This window comes from Vipera ursinii, assembly GCF_947247035.1.
Source record: "Vipera ursinii genome assembly, chromosome: 2".
Classification (NCBI taxonomy): Eukaryota; Metazoa; Chordata; class Lepidosauria; order Squamata; family Viperidae; genus Vipera; species Vipera ursinii.
In genome coordinates this window covers 19,245,363-19,257,624 of record NC_139513.1, presented here as the reverse complement: position 1 = coordinate 19,257,624, position 12,262 = coordinate 19,245,363, and positions in this window count along the sequence as shown.

Genomic DNA, 12,262 nt, shown 5'->3' with positions numbered 1-12,262 from the left:
AAGGAAGGAAGAAAGGAAGGAAGGAAGGAAGGAAGGAAGAAAGAAAGGAAGGAAGGAAGGAAGGAAGGAAGGAAGGAAGAAAGGAAGGAAGGAAGGAAGGAAGGAAGGAAGGAAGAAAGGAAGGAAGGAAGGAAGGAAGGAAGGAAGAAAGAAAGGAAGGAAGGAAGGAAGGAAGGAAGAAAGAAAGAAAAAAGGAAGGAAGGAAGGAAGGAAGAAAGAAAGGAAGGAAGGAAGAAAGGAAGGAAGGAAGGAAGGAAGAAAGAAAGAAAGAAAGAAAGGAAGGAAGGAAGGAAGGAAGGAAGGAAGAAAGAAAGAAAGGAAGGAAGGAAGGAAGGAAGGAAGGAAGGAAGGAAGGAAGGAAGAAAGAAAGGAAGGAAGGAAGGAAGGAAGGAAGGAAGGAAGGAAGGAAGAAAGGAAGGAAGGAAGGAAGGAAGGAAGGAAGAAAGGAAGGAAGGAAGGAAGGAAGGAAGGAAGAAAGGAAGGAAGGAAGGAAGGAAGGAAGGAAGAAAGAAAGAAAGAAAGAAAGGAAGGAAGGAAGGAAGGAAGGAAGGAAGAAAGAAAGAAAGGAAGGAAGGAAGGAAGGAAGGAAGGAAGGAAGGAAGGAAGAAAGGAAGGAAGGAAGGAAGGAAGGAAGGAAGGAAGAAAGGAAGGAAGGAAGGAAGGAAGGAAGGAAGGAAGAAAGAAAGAAAGAAAGGAAGGAAGGAAGGAAGGAAGGAAGGAAGGAAGGAAGGAAGGAAGGAAGGAAGAAAGAAAGGAAGGAAGGAAGGAAGGAAGAAAGAAAGGAAGGAAGGAAGGAAGAAAGAAAGGAAGGAAGGAAGGAAGGAAGGAAGGAAGGAAGGAAGGAAGGAAGGAAGGAAGGAAGGACAGGGAAAAGGGGGGAAAAATAGAAAAGAACAACTTCTGACTTCCTTCATCACAGATACAAATATAAAATACAGGAACCCTTCACACTCTGAAATTAATCCTTAACTTTGGGATTTGATGATTTTATAATTATATAATTATAAACAATTGTAATTGTCAAATCCCAAGTTTAAAATCTGATTTCTTTCAGTTTCAAGCAAAATATTCTAAAGTGGTTTCCAAACAGAAACTAAGCTGTCTTTTCTATTCTAAAGTGGTTTGCAAATAGAAACTAAGCTGTCTTTTTTTAAATCAAAGCCGTCAGTTTTGCCATCTCTGCTGTTCCATCAAATTCACTATCCATTCTTCTGCTGTAGCAATGTGTAAACCCTTTCATCTCTGTGCATACAAGAGTCATGCTGCTGTTATCATAAATAAAAAGAAATGCCCATAGTTTATTCTAGCTTGTTTGTCCATCAAGCCTAAAAGGAAAACGTCTGGTTATCCTGGAGCACTGGGGAACTACAGAGGACTGGAAGAGAGCTGATGTAGTTCCCATCTTCAAAAAAGGGGAAAAAATAGATCCAGGAAACTACAGACCTATCAGCCTGACCTCAATACCTGGGAAGATTCTGGAAAAGATAATCAAACAACAAATCAGCGAACACCTTGATGCAAACAAAGTCATCACTAAAAGTCAACATGGGTTTGTCAAAAACAGATCATGCCAGACAAATCGTATTACATTCTTTGACCAAGTGACACAATTAGTGGACCAGAGGAATGCTGTAGATATAATTTACTTGGACTTCAGTAAGGCATTTGATAAAGTAGATCACAACCTACTACTTGATAAGATAGAAAAATGTGGGTTAGATAGCATTACCACCAGATGGATTCGTAGCTGGCTGACAGGCCGTACTCAGCGTGTGGTCCTCAATGGAACCACATCTACATGGAGGGAAGTGTGTAGTGGGGTGCCCCAGGGCTCTGTTCTGGGCCCAGTGCTCTTCAACATCTTCATCAATGATTTGGATGAGGGGATAGATGGGGAACTCATCAAATTTTCAGACGACACCAAGCTGGCAGGAATAGCCAATACTCCAGAAGATAGGCTTAAAATACAGGAGGATCTGGACAGACTCGAACACTGGGCGCTATCTAACAAAATGAAATTCAATGGTGAAAAAAGTAAGGTTCTACATTTAGGCAGGAAAAATCAAATGCACAGGTATAGTATAGATAGTACCTTGCTCAATAGTAGTAACTGTGAGAGGGACCTCGGAGTCCTAGTAGACAATCACTTCAATATGAGCCAGCATTGTGCTGCAGCTGCCAAAAAAGCCAACACAGTGCTAGGCTGCATTAACAGAGGAATAGAATCACGATCAAGTGAAGTACTAATACCACTTTACAATGCCTTGGTAAGGCCACACCTTGAGTACTGCATCCAGTTTTGGTCACCACGATGTGAAAAAGATGTTGAGACTCTAGAAAGGGTACAGAGAAGAGCAACAAAGATGATTAGGGGGCTGCAGGCTAAAACATATAGGGAACGGTTGCTGGAATTGGGTATGTGTAGTTTAATGAAGAGAAGAACTAGGGGTGACATGATAGCAGTGTTCCAATATCTCAGGGGCTGCCACAAAGAAGAGGGAGTCAAGCTATTCTCCAAAGCACCTGAAAGCAGGACAAGAAGCAACAGATGGAAACTAGTCAAGGAGAGAAGCAACCTAGAACTAAGGAGAAACTTCCTGACAGTTAGAACAATTAACCAGTGGAACAACCTGCCTCCAGAAGTGGTGAATGCTCCATCACTGGAGGTTTTTAAGAAGAGATTGGACAGCCATTTGCCTGAAATGGTATAGGGTTTCCTGCCTGAGCAGGGGGTTGGACTAGATGACCTCCAAGGTCCCTCCCAACTTCTTCTTCTTCTTCTTCTTCTTCTTCTTCTTCTTCTTCTTCTTCTTCTTCTTCTTCTTCTTCTTCTTCTTCTTCTTCTTCTTCTTCTTCTTCTTCTTCCTTCTCCTTCTCCTCCTCCTCCTCCTTCTTCTCCTTCCTCCTCCTTCCTTTTCCTCCTCTTTCTTTTCCTCCATCTCCTCCTCCTCCTTCTCCTCCATCTCCTCCATCTCTTCCATTTCCTCCTCCTCCTCCTCCTCCTCCTCCTCCTCCTCCTCCTCTGTCTCCTTTGTCTCCTCCTTCTCCTTCTTCCTTCTTCCTCCTCCTCCTCCTTCCTCCCCCTCCTTCCTCCTTCCTCTCCTCCTCTTTTCCTTTCTTTCAGTAGCATACAGTAACTTCTCTGGACCTTTCTCTTCACCTTATTCCCGGAAAACAACCCCGCAAGGTAGGCTGGGCTGAAAGAATACCTCAGCTCGACATGTCTGAATGAGTCTCTCCAACTGAAGTAGACTCTGTTTTCCCCCAGTCCTTGACCCACAACCCTACCTTACTGCCACGCAACCATTATTATTATTATTATTATTATTATTATTATTATTATTATTATTATTATTATTATTATTATTATTATTATTATTATATTGTAAGATTATTGTAAGAATTCTTTGAGTTCAAGGAGACAGTATATCTGGCCCAAATCAAATACTTCTTTCAACTACTTTTTTCTTCTTTTTAGTGCCTCTTTCAACCAAATCTATTCAGTTTTGAATAGATTGGCAAATACTTATTTTATTTGCTAGCAGATATAGCTGCAAGGAAATGATTGGGTTAGAAGTTGCTTAGAAACATATCACTCACATTTTTTTGCAGCTACCAAGTTGAAGCTGGGCCAAGTCTGTGCTTTGGATATGCAATATTTTTTTCAAAATAAGTGAAACAAAAGTTTTGGGAATAAGGAAACAAAAGCAGGGGAACTGTTGGCTTCACTTTTGAAATTTTTGCAATAAAATAAAATTATACCTTTAATGAAATCGTTCTCAGGAACAAAGCATAACAATTTAATGAAATTCATATCCAGGTTTTTGAATTCTAGAAAAAAAACCCTTTACTCTACACTTGTAGATATAGCAACTAAACAGACAGATGCTTTTTAAAATCTAAATTTAAAAATTCAGATGTATACTTAGGTGAGCTGGCTGGCAAAAATAACTGCATGAGATATTTATGATACTGATATTATGAAATCTGAAATGGTCCCTGGAAAAGGTGGAACAAATATAGAATGGTATTTAAAAATGAAGGAGAAAATAGATTCTTTTTAACTCCTGGAAATATTCAGATATCTGATAAAAATAAAGCCTTGCCTGCTTATCAGAGGAGGAGGAGATTGTTCAGCATAATCATACTTGCTAGGTTCTATTATTATTGGTATCTATGATTTAGCACGTTGTTGTATCTTATGATTAATGATTGTAAGTATGATTTATGATATATGACTTATCACCTGTATGTATAAGGTAAAGGTTCCCCCGCACGTGCGTGCTAGTCATTTCTGACTCTAGGGGCCGGTGCTCATCTCCGTCTCAAAGCCGAAGAGCCAGCGCTTGTCCGAGGACGTCTCCGTGGTCATGGGGCCGGCATGACTAGACGCCAAAGGTGCACGGAACGCTGTTACCTTCCCACTGGAGTGGTCCCTATTTTTCTACTTGCATTTTTACGTGCTTTTGAACTGCTAGGTTGGTAGAAGCTGGGACGAGTAACAAATGCTCACTCTGTTACACGGCACTCGGGATTCGACCCGCCAAACTGCCGATCTTCTGATCGACAGGCTCAGTGTCCTAACCCACTGAGCCACCGCGTCCCTTGCTTTGTATATTGAAAGCTTATGTCTTGGAGACAAATTCCTTGTGTGTCTAATCACACCTGGCTAATAAAGAATTCTAACTCTACTCTACTCTACTCTACTCTACTCTACTCTACTCTACTCTACTCTACTCTACTCCACTCCACTCCACTCCACTCCATTACCATTCTAGCCAGTCTCAATAAATTACTGTAATTTTAACCTTCCTGTGGAATTGATTTCTTGGTCTGGTCTATCTATCAGGACTGATGCTAGGGCAGTGAATGACTGTTTGGAGGCTCTCCCAACGTAGAAACAGGAACTGGTTCGCTAGGTGGCTGCCCCTCCTCTACAAACGGGAACTGTGAGTGCAAGAAATCCCCTGCTTGTGCATTATGAATACAGTGGGTAAACACTACCCCGTCTAAGTTTAGTGTTGGAAAGTCCCTCTAGCTGGGAGGCTCAAAAACACAGAGACGGTCAGTTTTGTCGGGACTCAGCCCGAGTATTTTTCTTCCACTCCCACAATCTTTTTTGACCATGTCCAATAGAAATCCCAGAGGTTGTGTGAATTGGCCAATGCTTTGAAGTTTTTAATTTTAATTTTTTTTAATTTTAATTCCATTTATATCCCGCCCTTCTCCGAAGACTCAGGGCAGCTTACAAGCTTAGCAGCAGCCTTCATTCTATGTATATGCCTGCTTATTAGGGCTTTCACACACACACCCCAAGCGGCATTATTACAAAGTCAGCTTAATTGCCCCCAACAATCTGGGTCCTCATTTTACCTACCTGGGAAGGATGGAAGGCTGAGTCAACCTTGAGCCTGGTGGGATGCGAACCTGCACTAATTGCAGGCAGCTGGTGTTACTTCAGGAGGCATTAGCCCACTGCTCCACCAAGGCTAACTAACATGAAACTAACATGTAAAAATTAAGCTTATGTTTTGTTCCGTACTCATCCCACAGGGTGAACTAAAACGAGACCAGATAAACATCGACACGAGACTTTAAGAAGAGCACAAAAAGGGAAGAGCAAAGAATACCCCAGAAAGCCCTTTTCTATAACAACAGCATTTTTGTTTTTCTATGACTTTCCCGTCTGTTGCAAGCATGGCCAGAATCCCACAGATTCAGGAAACAGGTGTGTGTGTTTAAGAATGCAAACAAGTTTCACTGAGGTACAAGAATGAAACTATGAAAACGATGCTTAGCTGAGGTAAACCTATCTTTATCAGAAGTTTGCTCTGTTCAGATTTTTTTTTTTAAAAAAAATTGATGGGTGATGTGCCAAGGCAATATAACAATGCAATACAATATAGGTAGTCCTCAACTTGCAACAGCTCATTTAGTGGCCATTCGAAGTTACAACAGCACTGGAAAAAGTGACTTATGACTGTTTTTCACACTTATGAACACTGCAGCATCCCCGTGGTCATGTGATCAAAATTCAGATAATAATAATAATAATAATAATAATAATAATAATAATAATAATAATAATAATAATAATAATAATAATAATAATAATAAAGTTGGAAGGGACCTTGGAGCTCATCTAGTCCAACCCCCTGCTCAGGCAGGAATCCTATACCATTTTGGACAAATGTCTGTCCAGTCTCTTCTTAAAACTTCCAGTGTTGGAGCATTCACCACTTCTGGAGGCAGATGCTTGGCAACTGACTCATATTTATGATGGTTGCAGTGTCCCAGGGTCATGTGATCATCTTTTGCAACCTTTTGACAAGCCAAGTCAATGGAGAAGCTAGATTCACACTGTCAAGGTTCCGACTGACGACCTCAAGCGAGCAAACACCTTTGAGATTTTCCGATCTCTTCATGCAAAACTTTATTGAGTACATCATTTTGGCACATGTGAAAGTAAAACCAGCTCTGGCCAAACCCTACCCAAGCCCCATATAGTAAAAGAGTAGAATTCTCTCTCCTCCCTCTGGATCAGGTCACATTGTCCAATCAAATGGATTACGAGAAAATGTTTCTGGGTCTGGCCAGACATCTATGAACTGTCCTTGGGTCTCATGGTCTTCTCAGTCTTTGAAGTCTGCATTCCAATCCTTTCCCTCCCCCCCCCCCCATTCCCACCCCGGGAGTTCATTGGCAAGCTGAGGAGCAATAATTCCTGCAGCAGCAAAACCCTGCTTTGAAACTTGACACACACTTAACAACTGTGTTGCTAACTTTACAACTGCAGTGATTCACTTAACCACTGGGGCAAGAAAGGTCGTAAAATGGGGCCAAACTCACTAAAGAAATGTCTCACTTAGCAACAGGAATTTGGGGCTCAATTGTGGTTGTAAGTTGAGGACCACCCGTTTAACAATGAAATAAAATAATGCAACGGTGGTGATGATGATGACAGCCATATCAAGATATAACGAGGGGCAAATTAAGAGGCAAAATTGCACCTTTTTTACACCAGGCTGAACTAATCTTTTAACCAACTAATCTCCTAACCAAGCTAAAACCTCTTTGCAGGGTTGAGAATCTTCCCTATCTCAAACCCCAAAGCACAAATCTCTTCATGTATTCATTTTAGTTTAATTTGGACTGACAGCTTTTGACTCCCAATGACCACATAAATAGATTTTCTCCATGATGATCTATCCCTAACTTGTTCCTTCAAATCTCCCAGCACGGTATTCACTGCTACTATAACTGAGTCCGCTTTTCTGTGGGTGGCCCTCATCTTCTCACCCTACGGGTGAGATTCAAGGTGCTGGTAATGACCTATAAAGCCCTAAATGGCTTGGGTCCGGATTATCTAAGGGAACACCTGCTGCCGGCATCAACTTCCCATTGTCCTGTGCGCTCCCACAGGGAGGGCCTTCTCAGGGTACCGCCGGTTAAGGAATGCCGGCGGGTTATTCCCAGGGGAAGGGCGTTCTCTGTGGGCGCGCTGGCCCTATGGAACCAACTTCCCACGGAACTCAGGACTGCCCCCGACCTTCGCTCATTTCGCCGGGACTTGAAAACGTGGCTCTTCAAACTGTTTGGCCCAGACTGAGGGGTTTTAATTTAATTTAATTTAATTGGGTTTTAGTTTTAATTTCAGGGACTGGAATTTAATTAATAGTTTTAACTGATTTTAATTTTTGTATGCTATGTTTTTTAATTTTCCCTGCAAACCGCCCTGAGTCCTACGGGAATAGGGCGGTATATAAATTTAAATAATAAATAAATAAATAATAATTTGCACTTTTTCCCAGAATAAGAGTCTTTTCTAGAGAGCTGGGTCTTCACAGGATGTGTCCAAATTAGAGTAATTTGAACCTGGTCATTTGTGCCTCAAGGAAGAACTTCTGGGTTTATTTCTTTGATAATCCATTGGTCTGTTTCTTGGCTGTCCACGCTATTCTTGGGGGTCTTCTCCAACGCCATAGCTCAAAAGCATCCATGTTCTTCCTCCCCTGCTTTTTCAAAGTCCAGCTTTCAAAGTGTCATGAGGAATACCATGGCCTTGGATCCTTGTAGATATACAGATAGTCCTCGACTTACAACTACAATGAGCCTGAAATTATAGTTCTAGATTTTTTTTCTGACTGTTCAGTGAGATACTTATGTGACCGCCTTGCTCAAGTTGGCAATCCCAGCTCTTCCCATTGCAGTCGTTAAATGACTGTGTGGGTCATAAGTGGGGCACAGAGTGCCTCAGGGGATCAAAGAGGCCTGGAAGACACTGGGAAGGCCCAGGTCCAGATTGCAGGCCTTTTCAAGCTCACACATAGCCTGGACTGGGCCTCCCTGCCCAGAAGAGCTAATCATTTATTTAGTGACTGTTCGAGGTTACAATGGTATTGAAGAAAGTGACTTCTGACTGGTTCTCACACTTACGACCATTACAGCACCCCCATGGTCACATGATCAAAATTTGGACGCTTGGCAACTGGCATGTATTTATGATCATGTGATCACCATTTGTAACTTTCCCAGATGGCTTCTGACAAACAAAGTCAATAGAGGAAGCCAGATTCACTTCACAATTGCATGCTTCATTTCACAACTGCAGTGTTTTGCTTAACTGTCACAAAAGGTCATAAAATGGGACAAAACTCACTTAACCACTATCTTACTTAACAACAGAAATTTTGGGCTCAGTTGTGGTGGTAAGTTGAGGACAAGCTGTAAATGTAGATGTCTGCTATTGTTTGGATGGATACAAGGGGTAACAATCTTGAGTTATTCAGAAGTGGAGACCTTTCAAATCATGGGGTTGGTCCTGTTTGTCTTGGCTGGCTGAAAGAACGACTGATTGGGGCGTGTCAGCTCAGCTCGCACATATTCAGGCTATAATTGCTTAATTGCTGCAATTCAAGAAAACAGTGGCTTGTTATGAAAGCCTGCTGCCTTGGTTACTGGGTCTGAGGTTTCTCAAGAACTTTAAGGGGCATCTGGTGTTGCAATTAGAAACAAAACCTAGCTTGTGACCAAAGTTATGTGACCAAAGCTAGGTAAAAGGTAAAGGTTCCCCAACACATGCATGCTAGTTGTTTCCAACTCTAGGGACCAGTGCTCATCTCTGTTTCAAAGCCAAAGAGGACGTCCGAGGACGTCTCCGTGGTTATGTGGCCGGCATGACTAGACTCAAAGGCGCACAGAATGCTGTTACCTTCCCACCGTAGTGGTCCCTACTTGCATTTTTACGTGCTTTCGAACTGCTAGGTTGGCAGAAGCTGGGACGAGTAACAGGCGCTCACTCTGTTACGCGGCACTCGGGATTCAAGCCGCCAAACTGCCGACCTTCTGATCGTCCTAACCCACTGAGCCACCGCCTCCCTGACCAAAGCTACGACCCTTTTCATAATTCATGTGAAAAAGGGCAGGGCCTTAACTGCTCAGGTGCAGTCACCATGTTGACTTTTTTGACCCTATCACCCTTGACATTCCATCTTGTATACCAGGCATTCTCTTATTTTGGTTTCTAGATGTTCCATTTCTGGTTTTTCCCCCTCATTATCTCTTCCCATCTGACACCTCTCTTCCTCATTGTTCTAGTAGTCTTTGAAGATTTTAAATATGAATAGTTTACAATTGCCTTCGTTCAGAATATAGAATAACAGAACTGGAAGGGGCCTTGGAGGTCTTCTAATCTGACCCCCTGCTTAAGCAAGGAGACCCTGTACTATTCTGGACAAATGGATGTCCTCTTAAAAACTTCCAGTGATGGAGCATCCAAAACATCTGGAGGGGCTGCCACAAAGAAGAGGGGGTCAACTTATTTTTCAAAGCCCTAGAAGGCAAGAGAAGAAACAATGGATGGAAACTACTCAAGGAGAGAAGCCACCTTGAATTAAGGAGCAACTCTCTAACAGTGAGGACAATTAAACAGTGGAACAGCTTTGCCTTCAGAAGTTCTGGATGCTCCATCACTGGAGGTTTTTATGAAGAAACTGGAGAGCCACCTGCCTGAAATGGTATAGGGTCTCCTGCTTGAGCAGGGGGTTGGACTAGAGGACCTCTAAGGTCCCTTCCAGCTCTAACTCTGATTAAGATGTTAACCGACTCACTTTACATCTCTTCCTCACACACTGGCCTCAACAGAGATTCTAAGTCTAGGTCAGGCTTTTCATAAATATCACCCTTGTCTCTAACCTGAAGTGGTGCTCTCCAGAATTTAGTCTTTGGCAAAACCGAAATCCTATGGACCTACAAAATGAACACCCTCTTGTAGGCATCTCATAGAAACCTTGGTGGAGCCTTAGTGGAGCAGTGGGCTGATGCCTCCTTAAGTAACACCAGCTGCCTGCAATTAGTGCAGGTTCGAGTCCCACCAGGCTCAAGGTTGACTCAGCCTTCCATCCTTCCGAGGTAGGTAAAATGAGGACCCAGATTGTTGGGGGCAATAAGCTGACTTTGTAATAATGCCACTTGGGGGTTGTGTGAAAGCCCTAATAAGCAGGCATATACATAGAATGAAGGCTACTGCTAAGCTTGTAAGCCGCCCTGAGTCTTCGGAGAAGGGCGGGATATAAATGGGATTAAAATAAAAATAAAATAAACTGGTAAAATGATGAAACTCCTGGCATTTGTTGCAAATCGCTGCACCGCAATGAACATTTCCCCATTTGTCTCCCCAGTTATCAACCACCTCCTCTCATCTTTTTCCATGAAATGAACTGTAATACTGAGATTAACTTCAACTTGGGCAATTCTTACATCCTGGCAAGGACTCAGTGGTGACAGTGACCCGACAGATTCGTGTAGTTGGATAATGATTTATCCAATCTCAGCTTATTGCAACGTTTCCTGATATTCTCAGGACAACAGTTTTGAAATCCCCTCCTCCCCAGTGCTGAGATATTATTCTGACTCTGGAGAAACTGTAATAGCAAAAATGTGAACAGTTATGTCATTACCATGTCATGGTCCTCGGCTTACGACCTCAGTTGAGCCCAGTTTTTTTTGTTGCTGAGACAGTTGTTAAGTAGATTTTACCCCAGTTTACCGCCTTTGTTGCCACGGTTGTTAAGGGAATGGCTGCAGTTGTTAAGCTAGTGACACAGTTGTTAAGTGAATCTGGCTTCCTTATTGACTTTGATTGTCAGAAGGTCGCAAAAGGGGATCACTGTGACCCCGGGACACTGCGACTGTCATAAATATGAGTCAGTTGCCAAGCATCCGATTTTTGATCACGAGACCCTGGGGATGCCACAACAGGCGCAAGTGTGGGAAAAGGTCATGAGTCCCTTTTTTCAATGCCGTTGTAACTTTGAATGGTCACTAAATGAATAAGTCGAGGACCACCTGTATATGCAGAAGAGACCATATGCCTGTATGCTTGCACAGAGACACTGACATGGATTACCAGATAGTGCTTCGTTTGGTTCTCTATACCCCCCTGCTTATATTTATTGGGAGCTATCATGTAATACAGGTAGTCCTCGATTTACAACGGTTCATTTAGTGACCATTCAAAGTTACAACGGCATTGAAAAAGTGACTTATGAGCGTTTTTCACACTTGTGACCTTTGCATCATCCTCATGGTCACTTTATCAAAATTCAGACGCTTGGCTACTGACTCATATTTATGACGGTTGCAGTGCTCCAGGGTCATGTGATCCCCTTTTGCAAACTTCTGACAGGCAAAGTCAATAGGGAGGCCAGATTCACTTAACAACTGTGTTACCAATTTAACAACTGCAGTGATTCACTTAACAATTGTGGTAGTAACAAAGATCATAAAACTCAGTTAACTAATGTCTCACTTCACAAGAGAAATTTTGGGCTTAGTTGATGTCAGATGGTGAGAAATAGAATATATTTAAATAGATAAGATATGTATTCTGAATATTAGATTTTGTGATGATTTGTGATAAAGGGAATTGTGGTCATTTAAAACTTGGAAATTATAAATATTAAATGTTAACTTAAATATTAAATATTAAACTAAAATTGAGAAAAACTAATTAGGACATTGATTGTTTATAGAGATTGAATGTTAAAATAACCAGGATATGTATAAACTAAAAATTATTGATAAATGTAAGAAAATTATTTTTATTTAATTGATATAATAAGAATTGCATTAGTTTAAACATGAGACAGTAAATACTAAGGGGAAAAGAGAGGAAATACTTAATGTAGTAGTTTGAGACTTGTACTAAAGATACTTGTATGTTCTTGAATTATCAATTAACTCAGCCGCCACGTTGCTTTTT